The 14,570-nt window shown below is 36.1% G+C and overlaps 1 protein-coding gene across 6 annotated transcripts in view; it reads left to right on the top strand.

Moving 5' to 3' along the window:
• The window catches only part of RALYL (RALY RNA binding protein like), a 718,971-nt gene that overhangs the window by 454,993 nt on the left and 249,408 nt on the right, over positions 1–14,570 (top strand). The gene's annotated exons all lie outside the window — the stretch shown is intronic.

Below are 14,570 nucleotides of genomic sequence, written 5' to 3'. Positions count from 1 at the left end.
AAATAGAGCAGTTTACAAACTAGAAGTGCACATTTCAACTGATTCCTAGTCTTTTCATTCTCTCTATATTCATCTTTGTTACTTTAGTCTCAAAACACCTGCAAAAGAATTCATGCTGATTCCTGCTTATTTGACATCAAAATTCCTGAGAGCTTGTTCCTCTGAACCAGGTTTCTTTCTTTTTTTTTTCTTTCAGTGTAAGGGATCTTCTCTACTTCCTGCTGAAAAAATAAAATAAAATAAAATAAAACCTAGTAATAATAACCTACCACCTCTTCCACTGATTTCCCACTGATAATAGGACCCTGGTCATGGACTTTCTGCCCAGGATCAGTTTTCATATTTGTTCCCTAAAAATACACATGAGGGACTTCAAAGCTCTTTTGTTGTTTTTTATACTTAAGGAGTTACACAACTCTTTCTGCCAGACATTCAAGTCATATTGAACACAGTGCTTATACACAAAGTAGCAATTTCTGTTGACTGTCCTTTGAGAAAGAGAAATGTCAGAGATCTGATCACCCTCAGAGTTATAATTATAAAAATTATGTAAAAATTTTCATAATGTCTTACACCATAATACATTGGTGTAAGACATTATGAAAATTTCATATGGCTATGAAAAAATACCCAAGGCTTGGTAATTTATAAAGAAAAAGAGGCTTAATGGACTCTCAGTTTTATATACCTCAGAAGCCCTCAAAAGCATGGTCAAAGGTGAAGGAGGGGCAAAGGTGTGTCTCATATGGCAGCAGGCAAGAGAGTGTGTGCAGGGAAACTGCCCTTTATAAAACCATCATATCTCATGAGACTTAATCACTGTCATGAGAACAGCATGGGAAAGCCCACCCCCATGATTCAATTACTTCCCACCAGGTCCCTCCAAAGACACATGGGGATTATGGGAGCTACAATTCAAGATGAGATTTGGGTGAGGACACACCCAAACCATATCATTCTGCCCCTGGCCTCTGTCAAATCGTATATCCTCACATCTCAAAACTAATAGTGCTTTCCCAACACTCCCCCAAAGTCTTAACTTATTTCAGCATTAACTCAAAATCCCACATTTTAAAGTCTCATCTGAGACAAGGCCAGTCCCTTCTGCTTATGACCCTGTAAAATCAAGAGCAAGTTAGTTAGTTACTAGATACAATGAGGATACAGGCATTGGGTAAATACACCTGTTCCAAATGGGAAAAATTGGCCAAAACTACAGGGCTACAGGCCCTATGCAAGCCCCAAATCCAGCAGGGCATTCAAACCTTAAAGCTCCATAATGATCTCCTTTGACATTATGTCTCATATCCAGCTCATGCTGGTGCAGGAGGTGGGCTCCCACAGTCTTAGACAGCTCTGTCCCTGTGGCTTTGCAGGATACAGCACCCTCTCCTGGATGCTGTAATGGGCTGACATTGAGTGTCTGTGGCTTTCCCACGTATACAGTGCAAGCTGTCAATGGATCTACCATTCTGGGGTCTGGAGGACAGTGGCCCTCTTCTTGCAGCTCCACTAGGCATTGCACCAGTGTGACTTTGTGTGGGGGCTCTACCCCCACATTTCCTTTCCACAATGGCCTAGCAGAGGTTCTCCATGAGGGCCCTGCCCCTGAAGCAAACTTCTACGTGGACATCCAGGCGTTTCCATACATTCTCTGAAATCTAGACAGAGGCTCCCAAACTTCAATACAATATACATGGAAGATTCTAAGGCTTGGGACTTTCACCCTCTGAAGCCCTGGCCTGAGCTGTACCTTGGCACCCTTTAGAAATGGCTGGAACAGCTGAGACACAGGGCACCAAGTCACTAGGCTTCACACAGTGTGGGGGGGGAGGGTTTGGGGGGGCGCTGGGCCCAGTCTATGAAACCATTTTTTTCTTCTAGGCCTCTGGGCCTGTGATGAGAGGGAACGCTGCAAAAGTCTCTGACATGCCCTGGTGATGTTTTCCCCCATTGTCTTGGCAGTTAACATTTACTCCTCATTACTTATGCAAATTTCTGCAGCCAGCTTGATTTTCTCCTCAGAAAATGGGTTTGTCTTTTCTATCACATTGTCAGGCTGCAAATTTTTTAAACTTTTTATGCTCTGCTTTCCTTTTAAACATAAGTTCCAATTCCAAGCCATATCTTTGTGAATGAATAAACCTGAATGCTTTCAAGAACACCCAAGTCATATCGCTAATGCTTTTCTGTTTATAAATTTATTCCACCGGATACCCTAAATCATCTCTCTCAAGTTCAAAGTTTCACATATCTCTAGGGCAGGGGCAAATGCTGCCAGTATCATTGCTAAAGCATAACAGGAATCACTTTTACTACAGTTTCCAACAAGTTTCTCATCTCAACTTACACTCTCTTTTGGTTACATATGAATTTTAAAATAGTTTTTTTCTAATTCTTTGAACAATGGCAATAGTAGTTTAATGTGAATGGCATTGAATGTACAAATTGCTTTGGGCAGTATGGCTATTTTCATGATATTAATACATCCTATCCATGAATATGGAATGTTTTTTCGTTAGTTTGTGTGATTTCTGATTTCTTTGAGTAGTGGTTTGTAGTTCATCTTGAGATTTTTCACCTTCCTAAGTAGCTATATTCCCAAGTATTTTATCCTTTTTGTGGCAATTGTGAATGGGAGTTTGTTCCTTATTTGACTCTTGGCTTGACTGTTGTTGGTGTATAAGAATGCTAGTGATTTTTACACATTGATTTTGTATCCTGAGACTTTGCTGAAGTTGCTTATCAGCTTAAGAAGCTTTTGGGCTGAGACAATGTGGTTTTCTAGATATAGGATCATGTCATCTGCAAAGAGGAATAGTGTAATTTCCTCTTTCTATTTGAATGCCTTTCTTTCTCTTGCCTGATTGTCTTGGCCAGAACTTCCAATACTATTTGAATAGAAGTGGTGAGAGAGGGAGCATCCTTGTCTGGTGCTGGCTTTCAAGGGAAATGCTTCCAGCTTTTGCCCATTTAGTATGATATTAACTGTGACTGCCCCAACTTTCAGCATTACTCCAAATGCAGCTTTCTTTTGTAGTTCTTTCTGGCACTTCCTACTTCTTCCAAAGGCCAAATTGTACAGTCTGGATGATTACACAGTACTTTAACAGTACTTCAAAGATAATTCTTGTTATCATTATCTCATCAAGGCTGTATAATCCAGGTGGACAGGACCATTTGTCTTTTATCCTTAGCATAATTTTAGCATATGGAGAGTACTCAATAAATTTTTGATAAAGAAAATTTCCTCTGTTTAGTTCTTAGTGTAGTCAGTGCTTGCTTACTAGGTTATTAGGCATGAAATCCAAGATTACAGAACATTTAGAAGAAAGTAAATTTCTTCTTAAATTTTTGAAAGCAAATTGTATACAAGGTAAGCACAATTTGAGTTAAAGTTGCTTCTTAGATTTATTCTTACTTAATGTTTATTTAAAATTTTATCATAAAAAATATATGCCAATAGTTTAGATGTAAAAAAAAAAAAAAAGAAGAAGAAGAAGACATAAAATTTACTGCTATCTACTGTTAAGTAGCTCTAAGTTCTTAAAAATGTAATTATGTTTAGTTAACTTATTAGGTTGAAGGTTTTTAAGCCGTAAAACCCATAACAAATAAGATTTATTGTATTGCCAATACCATGCTGTTTGAGAAATACATTTTATTCTGAAGGCCTAGCAAATAAATATTTAAATTCAATATAAACTTGAATTTTTCATGAAACTTCTTAAATATGCTTAATAAATGTTTTTATTCTTTGAATTACAGTGTAACTTTGGATGACTTAGGTGGTTTTTGAGATTATTTGAAGAATTTTTTTCAAAAATATTAAAGTATAATCAGTCCACCAATTCTATTATTTTCTACTGATGATTTTAAGAAATTTGATGTAATAGATATTTACAAATGGCTCCTTAAATAGGAGATAGGAGAACTGAATGGAATAGACCTAATTCCCCAAATATTAGCTTAAAATTTACTTCAAGATAAAAATTAGCTTATACTGAGGAATATTTTCAAAATGAAATTTTAGGAGTTTATTTTTGACTTAGGTAACCAATATTTGATTATTTTCATGCTCATACAAATATTGTCAAATTCAAATATTTTTTTTTTTCTCTGAAAAGCCAACTTTGTTTCTTTGTGGAAATCCTCACTATTTTATGTGTTTGGCCACATAAAAAAGTTTGTCCTTTTGGGTTCTGCCTTTTTTGTATATATTATCCTTGTCTTTTCACCATAGACATTAGATCATCTTTACGACGTATGTTATTCAGGTGATGGGTACTCTAAAAATCCTTGACTTTACCCCTATACAATCTATGCATGTACCAAAATTACAGTCATACCCCATAGACTTGTACAAATCAAAGGAGAAAAAGTATTATTGGTCACAAACAAAAAGAGCATGAGTTGGTGAATCTGACTTAAAAGAGAACTGTGAGGCAATCCATGTGTTAATTAGTGTAATGGGACAATCATTTCACAATGCATGTGTATATTAAAGCATTATGCTGTCTATCTAGAGTATTTCCAAATATTATTTGTCATGTATACCTCAATAAGGATGGAAAAAAGAAGAAAAATAAATAAAAAATATAAAGACATAAAATGATAGTGATAAGTGACAATATTTTGTAAATGGTCTTACTTGAAAGAATATTTTCCCTTTGATGATTTTCTGATCCAAGTAATTGCAATTGCAAAAACTAGGAATCACTAATGTAGAAATACAGATAGCAAATTTGGGTCACATATATTATGACTATATTAGAAATGCAGCTTATTTCTTTCTCCAAATAGTCCCTGAGATTTTGCAGATGTCCATACAGCAGAAATAGGTCTTAGTTTGTGGCTTGCATGCAAATATACAAAGCTTGATTGTAGGCATAACCCCTTTTTTCCTACAGCTATTTTATGAGAATGTTGCAATCAAAGCCATGTCCTAACATTCCCAGTGTGCTCCCAAATCCCATGTCCTAGTTAGCATTTTTTTATGTGAGCAAATTGATTTCACAGTGAGTCCATGAGATAACTGAATCTGTCTCCAGAATTTTAGTGTTATCATGCTTAATAGCAAATGATTATTTAAGGTCTCCACCCAATCCTAAAACAGCCTTCTGGATTTTAAGAAGCTATCTAATAGCTAGTTATGCCATCATTAAGCCTCAAATAAATGATTACTGAGGGCCTTCTGTACTAGGAGTTGTGCGTGAACATAGGAATGAATGTAGAACTTACAATCTTTTCAAAATATTTTTATTGCTTGGGCTTGATTACATATTAAAAGATAATTTTTTTTTTTGAGACAGTCTTGCTTTGTCACTCAGGCAGCAGTGCAGTAGCACGATCTCGGCTCACTGCAACCTCCGCCTCCCAGGTTCAAGCAATTCTCCTGTCTCAGCTGCCCAAGTAGCTGGGACTACAGGCGTGTGCCACAACGCCTGGCTAACTTTTGTATTTTTAGTAGAGACAGGGATTCACCATATTGGCCAGGCTGGTCTTGAACTCCTGACCTCGTGACCTGCCCACTTCAGTCTCCCAAAGTGCTAGGATTACAGGCGTGAACCACTGTATTCATAATGCACTCTCACACTTTGAAGGAGGAAATAAAGAATTAAAGGAATGAAGAAGCAAAAAGATTTTATCAAGACAGAACTATTTATGTTAAGCCTTCAAAGCTAAACTTCTTTTTCTCTAGTTGTCAATGTCCCAGATAAAATAAAACTTGATCTTGATTTGTCTTTTATTTAATAGACTAATAAAGAGTTAAAATTATTATGTTTGTAAAATGCATTTTAAATAACACGGTCAGTTATTCTCATATAGCACTAAATATAGATTGGAGATTATATAAACAGTTAAACTGGTCATTGTGATACTTATAACCTTAAAAGGAAATAAAAGAAAGTATAACTGGGAATAGGAATAGGCTACCTACTAAGAAATGATATGCTATAATGTCAAGAATAAATAATTTGTCTATTTCTTAATGATCTCAGTAAAATGTGTTTTTTAGAGATTTTTTGAATCAGAAAAGTGTACCTATAACATATTCTATCTAACAATTTAAACTGGTGATAAACCTGGAAATAGAAAAGAATTGCTTCTGAATAGAAAATGCTTAAAACCAGTAGTATTTATTGATATTTTGTGCAATAAAAGAAAATAAAAGATGCAATTACTTCAGCTGCTTTCTCAGGTAAACCTGTTTTTAAAGAAAACTTCTTAAAGTGATGGCTAACCCAGCTCCCACATGAAATGACTTTTTTATGACATTTTCAATGTACCTTCAATGCATGTACTTCTAGTCTAAATTATTAGCCGAGGCTACTTTCCCTTTACTCACCTCAGATAGCATTTTTCAAGAAATAAACTTATGTACAGCACAAGTGGAAAATAAAACCACTTTCTATTTCTTCATTTATAGGAGTTTGAACTTCTTTGGAGTGCTAGAACTATAGATTTTTCTGGATGTGTGCTTCAGAGTGAAGTCAAGTGATATTACTTTTCTCTTAAATTACCAGCCAACTGAAAAAAATTGTTAGTTATAAATATCAAATTCCACTGATATCATAAGTTATACAAAAGCATTTTGCTTTTCACACTTTTTTTTTAACATTATATGGGAACGGACAACTCTTGATTACTATAGCTAAATTGTGAGCTTTATGAATTACTTCCTATACAAATGACCTCCTCTGTTCTGCAAGTGCAACTTTTTTTTTTTTTTTTTTGAGACGGAGTCTCACTCTGTCACCCAGGCTGGGGTGCAGTGGCAAGATCTCACCTCACTGCAACCTCCACATCCCAGATTCAAGTGATTTTTCTGCCTCAGCCTCCCCAGTGCTGCAATTACAGTCATGCACCACCACACCCAGATAACTTTTTTGTATTTTTAGTAGAAACAGGGTTTCACTGTATTGGCCAGGCTGGTTTCGAACTCCTGACCTCAAATGATCCACCTGCCTCGGCCTCTTAAAGTGCTAGGATTACAGGCCACCGCACCCGGCCAAGTGTAGGATTGTAAGCCACCGTGCCTGGCCAAGTGTAGCGTTTTTTAATACAAACAAGCATATGATAAAGAATTTTGTAAAAGCCTGCAAAAGGTCAGAAAAATTGTACAAACCTATTTCAATATGGAGTTCTTTCTTGAGTCTCTTTATTACTTTCACATTTCCTGCAGAAAGCTAAGTGCTCACTAGCAACAGTGCATAAAAGAAATAATAGTAAGGCCATGTAATCACTAAGTAGCAGAAGCACTGGCATCTCTTAAAATGCTGGATTACCTCAGTGCTGATCAGTGGAAAGTCAAAAAGGATGGCAAGCCCTGTTGAGCTCTGAATGAAGAGGAGATTGCCTTGCTGAAAAATTATGATCAGAACACTTATTCTAGGCAAAGTAAGCAGGTTGAGAATGACATTCAACAACTTCTTAAGAAAATTAATGATCTCAGTAGTATTAAAGAGTGTGACACTAGCTGGCCACTACAAGCACTATGAGAGTTGACTGCAAGTAAACAAATGTTCCAGAGTGAACAATGTTTACAGGATGCAGGGTGTAGAAAGGTATTAAATTCTGTCTCTGAGAACTCAAAATACATTGTAAATATAGAGCAGATTGCTAAGTTTGTGGTGGACCTCACTGATCTACTGACATTGAGGCGGGGAAGAAATTTGATGTGGAAGAACATAGCATTAAATTCATGTTCCCATGCTTTCTAAGGTTGACCCAAATATTACCATGATCCAAATGGAGTAAAAACCTGATGTCATATGCACTGATATTGGTGGCTGTAGGGAACAGACTGAGAAATTGTAAGTAGTTGAAACCCCACTACTTCATCCAGACAGATTTGTTAACCTTGGCATTCAGCCTCCCAAGAGCGTGCTCTTTGGTCCACTAGGTACAGGCAAGACACTCCGTGCTCAGGTGGTTGCCAAATAGGACTGATGTTTGCTTCATTAAGTTATTGGGTATGAACTTTTACAGAAGCATGTCTGCAAAGGGGCTGAAAGGGTTCATGAGCTCTTCCTGATGGCCAGAACAAGAAACACCTGCCTTATCTTCTTTGATGAAACTGATGCTATTGGAAATGCTCAGTTTGATGATGCTGCTAGAGGTGACAATGAAGTACAGGAAAAAATGTGAGAACAAATCAATCAGCTGGATGGTTTTAATCCTCAAGGCAATATTAAAGTGCTGATGGCCACTGACAGACCTGATACATTGGATTCAGTACTGATGAAGCCAGGGAAATTGGATAGAAAGATTGAATTTAGCTTACCTGATCTAGAGGTTCAGACTCCTGTCTTTAAGACTCATACTTGTTAAATGGATGTTGAAAGATACCAGATCTGCATGGTTAGTACGACTACAACCAAACAGCACTGGGGCTGAGATTAGACACTTTTGTGGAAAAGCTGGTATGGTTTATTGTTATTGTGGTTGTTTTGGATATTGAGTCTTACTCTGTTGCCCAGGTTGGAGAGCAGTGGCATGATCCCAGCTCACTGCAACCTCCACCTCCCAGGTTCAAGGGATTTTCCTGCCTCAGCCTCTTGTGTAGCTGGGATTACAGGTGCATGCCACCACGCCCTGCTAATTTTGTATATTTTTTAGAGACAGAGTTTCACCATGTTAGCCAGGCTGATCTCGATCTCCCAACCTCTGGTGGTCCTCCCGCCTCAGAGTACCAGTGTGCTAGGATTACAGGCATAAGCCACCATACCCGGCCAAAGTTGGTATGTTTTTGATCAGAGCATGGTGAAAACTTGATACTGAAGATTGCTTTGGAGGCCATAAATAAGATCATTAACTCTTATGCCAAATTCAGCACTACTCCCTGCTAGCATGACACAATTGAGCCCTGAAGGCTTCCCAATGAAAACACATCTCATAAGAACACTAACCTTTTATAGAGTTGTTAATAACCACTTCACGAAAAAGACTTCAACATTAAAAAATAATAATAGTAATTGTAATTTACTGAATATGTGATACTCGTGCCAAGTTACCGTGCTGGGAATTTATGTTTACTTGATAAATATTAGTTGAGTATCCACTATAAATTAGGATAAGGAAGATGATCACTGCCTTCAAGGAGCATGTAATCAAATATCAAGAGATATGTCCAATGCAATGATAAGGAGATTTAATGGGAATTATGAAAGGATGGACTAGCCTGAGGTAAAGCTTTCTGGAGAAGTTTATGATTGAACTTCATATTAAGGAAATTAGAAGATCTGCATTTGAAGATGAAGAGAAATTACATTCTAAATAAAGAAGTTGTGTGGACAAAAGTATTGATGAGAAAATACTGTCTGTGTTCAAGGAACTACAAAGAAGTTGGCATTTGAAAGGTTAGAACTGACCAGACCTGAGGCTGTATATGCAGGGTTAAAATCATGCAAAATCTGCCATGACATTTTAAAATATTCAAACTTTTCTCTATAGGTGGGAGAAGTCAATCAAGACTTTCAAAGGCCATACATGGCATATATACATATCTTACATACATGTCAGGGTAATATTTGTATTTATGAGGATGTGTTAGCTCAGGCCACCATGTCAAATTGTCATGGACTGGGAGGTTTAAGCAACAGAAATTTATTTTTGCACAGTTTAGGAGGTAGGGAAGTCAATCAAGGTGCTGGCAAAGCAGGTTTTACCTGAGGCCTCCTCTTGGCTGGTAAGCAGTCACCTTCTTGCTGTGTGCTCATGTGACTTCTCTGTGGGAGCAAAGAGGGAGCAAGCTCTCTGGTGTCTTATGAGGGCACTAATCCTATTCTGAGGATTCTACCCTCATGGCCTCATCTAACTCTCATTACCTCCCAAAGAGCCCATCTCCAAATACAATTACATTGGAGGCTAGGGTTTGACATGTGAATGTACTAAGACACAAACAGTAAGTCCATAACAGGGGAGAAGGAAAGAAACAGAAGAGCAGCTGTGAGGGGAAATCAGTGGGTTTGTGTGATCAATTGATTGACGGATTGTAGCTCAGAGAGAAGATACAGTCTACTTTCTTCTCTATCCGTTGTAACCTAAAAACTCCATGCCACCAGGAGGCTATTGCACTAGTCTTCATCCTGGTTCTCTTCCTGCTCTTCACCCAATCCCCACCGTCATTTACACTACCACCCCTCATTCCACCACCCTCCTCAGCACTATTCAGCTCCTTTCCAGTACCTGATTCTCTCCCAATTCAGGACATTTGCACATTCTAGTAGAAAAAATAGGTAAGTATCCAAATAAATGCAACTCAATATGCTAAGTACTACTGAATCGAAGAAGTTAGTAATGGTAGTATAATCAGTTCTGTTATAAATATGACATATATGTTCCTGAAAAATTATCACACTATGTAGAATTTTACAATTTTAAAAACACAGGGCTAATGATATTTGGAGTTCAACATTCAAAATTTGTCAGTGCCATATATTTAAAAATAAGAAGGTAATGAAAATGGTAACATGTGTGTGTGTGTGTGTGTGAATAGTTAAGAAATACGGAAATGATAAAAAAGTGGGTATTTTTATTCTAAAATCTGGTTTGCTTTTGGGAGTGGGTATTAAAAGGGTTGCAGCTTGTGATGTATTAGGAAGTAGGAGGGCAAGGAACTGAAATCAGAGGAAAGGTTGTATTAGGTTCAGATAGATGTGTCTTATAAAACATCCAGTGGATTAGGGTAATTTTGTGTATCCCCACCTAGCTTGGACATAATTTTTTGCATTCCCCTCATGTTTCTCATGAAGGAAATCATGCATAAGCAACCATAATTTTTTTCTTTATATCAATTCCTTTAGAACAAATTTACATTTTCAAAACAAGCATTATAGCAGAACAGACAATAATTGTGCCTTGAACAGTTTGAAAAAGCATCACAAGAGTGGCAAAGTAAACAGAGTCTTCTAACATGAGAAGCTGTATATCAGCAGAAATGAGGAAAAGGAACCAGGCAAAAGAAACAACATACATAGAGGAAACCAAGCATGAAAGAGAACATCATGTTTGGCAAACTGCTAGCATGTTATTTTCCTATATTAATACATCATATTGTTTGTTTGTTTAAAGACAGGGTCCAGCTCTGGCAGCCCAGCTGGAGTGTAATGGTACAATCTCTGCTCACTGCAACCTCCACCTCCCAGGTTCAAGCAATTCTCATGCCTCAGCCTTCTGAATGGTTGGGATTACAGGCGCATGCCACCATGCCCAGCTAATTTTTGTATTTTAAGTAGATACGGGGTCTCACCATGTTGGCCACGCTGGTCTCAAACTCCCAAACTCAAGTGATCCTTCTGCCTCAGCCTCTCAAAGCACTGGGATTATAGGCATGAACCATTACACCTAGCCATTACATCATAATGTTTTTTAAAGTTTTTTCAAACATTATCTTCCTCATCATAAATGTTATAATTCACATTTTTACATTTGATTTTTTTATTTCTCATTTCTCCCAATGATAAGGAAAATTGCCTTCATTTGATGCCTAAAATCTTCATTATATATATGTGCTTCTATTTTTGTGTAATCCACCTAATAACATGGCAACATTGTAAAAATCTCAAATACTTTCATTCCCACTGAATTAGCTTTGCCTTGATGTTAAATATTACAAATACTCTTTCCACATTAAAAAAAATTAACAACATGCTCATAGTTTGAAATGACAAAAATTACAACTTTATGAATTTTAATCCAGGAGTAATCATGTTTTCATTTCCTGTGTTCTGAAATATTATAAACTTGATAGCTTAAATTAATGTTAATTAGAATTTTAAATCCAGCCAAATAAATATTGTTCCTTGAGGTTTCATTTAGCCTATTCTATTTCAAATTACAAAATACAAAATGTATTCTTATGTTACATGGATTCATAAAATCTATTAACAATCGCTTATTAAATGCCTACCATATGTATAAAATGATCTTAGGGTCTATGATTCTATTTCATTTCATGTCTTATAATTTCCAGTGTTCCCTCTTTTGTTGAGTGTTGTATCTCTGTACTCAGAGCACTCTTGATAGAAGCACATTGAATGGAAAAAAATACCTGAGTGAAAACAGCACTATTATTTCACTCAACTGATTAGGTTAGTTGATTTCTTGATAGACACAGGCCTTATTCAACATGGATGATCAAATTTATTATAGTTTCTGATCCTTTGAGGACACTGAAATCTAAGTTTTATAATAACTTACTCCTTTATATAGACAAGTATCTTGGTTAGCTCAGTTACTTGAAATACAGAAAATTGTAATAATGAAAAAATGTGTTGTATAATTGGCAAAATCATTGAACCGATTCTACTTGTAGTACATTGAATTTTTTAGGGCTCTATGGAGTATTTTACAGAAATTTCCTAAAAACTTCTTATTTTATGCAAAACTTCTATAATTTTTTTGTTTGGAGTATTTATTCAATTTCTTACTATATGCTGATGACATTTGTGTTACTGAAATTAAGATAAAGTAATAACTCTTACAATGCATGCTCTGTTAGGTAACTCCTTTGATTCTTATTTTCATTTCTCATTATCCCATCTACCTTTTTGCTCAGTTCATTTTTGGGCACTTTACAGATGAAAATAATATGAGAAAGACAATATATTCATCATCAGTTAACTCTACTCTTTTTGGGATAAAGAAAAGAAAAAATTTAAATGGACAAATGAAAACTCAAAGTATTTCATTTATCTAATTCCTCCCCCAATTGCCATTGATGAACTAAGCTACTTCTCTATTCCTCATAGTTTTTTTCTTTAACATCAGAACACATAATTGTAATGCAAAACGATTATGAATAAGACTTGCCTTTCTATGTTATATAACATATAATATTCATCAGTATAGTATTTATCTGGAAGAGGCCTTGGAATTCTATTATCTAGAATGTTAGGTGACATTGTTACAATTTCAAAATATACTACAATGTTATAGTAATCAAAATGGCATGATGCTGGCATAAAAACAGATATATAGATCAAAGGAACAACACAGAAATGCCAGAAAAAGAAAAAAAACAGATATGTGGTCAAAGTGTGCCAAAAACACACAGTGGGGAAAGGATAATCTCTTCAATAAGTGTTGCTGGGGAAACTGGACATCTTAATGCAGCAGCAGAAAAAAAAAAAAAAAAAAANAAAAAAAAAAAAAAAAAAACTTGATTGTTTTCTTACCCCATATGCAAAGATCAACTCAAAATTGATTAATGATTTAAGCATAAGACCTGAAACTGTAAAACTACTAGAAAAAAAATGGGGAAAAAGCTTTTTTTACATTAATCTGGTAATGATTTCTTTGCTGTAACCTCAAAAGCAAAGGCAACAAGACCAAAAGTAGAAAAATAGGATTTCATAGAACCAAGAAGCTTCTGCACAGCAAAGGAAACAATCACAAAGTAAAGAGGCAACCTATAAAATGGGATAAAATATTTGCAAACAATACATATGAAAATTGGTTAATATTTGAAATACATAAGAAACTCAAACACCCTAATAGAAAACAACAAATAATCTGATAAAGAAATGGACAAAGGGATGTGAAAAGACATTTCTTCAGAGAAGATTTACAAAGGGCCAACAGGTATATGAAAAAAATTCTTAACATCACTAATTATCAGGGAAATGCAAATAAAAACTGTAATGAGATATTAACTTATACCCTATTAGGCTGATGCTTACACGTTAGAATGACTATTATCAAAAAGACAAAAGATAGCAAGTGTCATCAAGTGCGGAGAAAAAGCCCTTTTACACTGGTGATGTGAATATAAATTGGTATAGCCATGATGGAACAGTATTGAGGTTCCTCAAAAAATTAAATCTAGAACTGTTATATTATCCAGCAATTACACTACTGATTGTATATTAAAAGGAGGAAGCAGTGTCATCGCTCCTATGTTCATTGTAGCATTATTCACAATATCCAAGATATGAAATCAACCTAAGTTTCCATCAGCTAATGAATGGATACAGAAAATGTGGCATATATAAATACAGAGGAATCTGAGTCAACTTTAAAAAGTGGAGGAAATCCTGTGAATGTACTTAGAGGACATGTTGCTAAATTAAATAAGCCAGGCACAGAAAGACAAATACTACATTATCTCATTTACATGTGGAATCTAAAAAAGTCAAATTCATAAAATCAGATAATAGAATGATAGTTGGCAAGGACTGAGGAGTGGGAGAAATGGGAAGATGTTGCACAGAGTATAAAGTTACAGTTTTGCAGGATAAACAAGTTCTGTACCTAATGTACAGAACCATGGCTATAGTTAGTGCTGGGAAAGTAGATCTTAAATAGTCTCATCACACAAAAAGGTGATGGATGTGTGATGGCTTATGCCTATAATCCCAGCACAGGGTCAGGAGTTTGAGACCAGACTGAACAACATAGTGAATCCCCATCTCTACTAAAAATACAAAAATTAGCTGGGCATTGTGGCATGCACCTGTAATCCCAGCTACTCAGGAGGCTGAGGCAGGAGAATTGCTAGAGCCCAGAAGGCAGAAATTGCAGTGAGCCAAGATCACACCACTGCATTCCAGCCTGGGTGACAGAGC

The sequence above is a fragment of the Cebus imitator genome, unplaced genomic scaffold (assembly GCF_001604975.1).
Source record: "Cebus imitator isolate Cc_AM_T3 unplaced genomic scaffold, Cebus_imitator-1.0 Scaffold22, whole genome shotgun sequence".
NCBI lineage: Eukaryota > Metazoa > Chordata > Mammalia > Primates > Cebidae > Cebus > Cebus imitator.
Note: the sequence above shows the minus strand (reverse complement) of the source record. Positions and strands in the feature narration are given on the sequence as shown.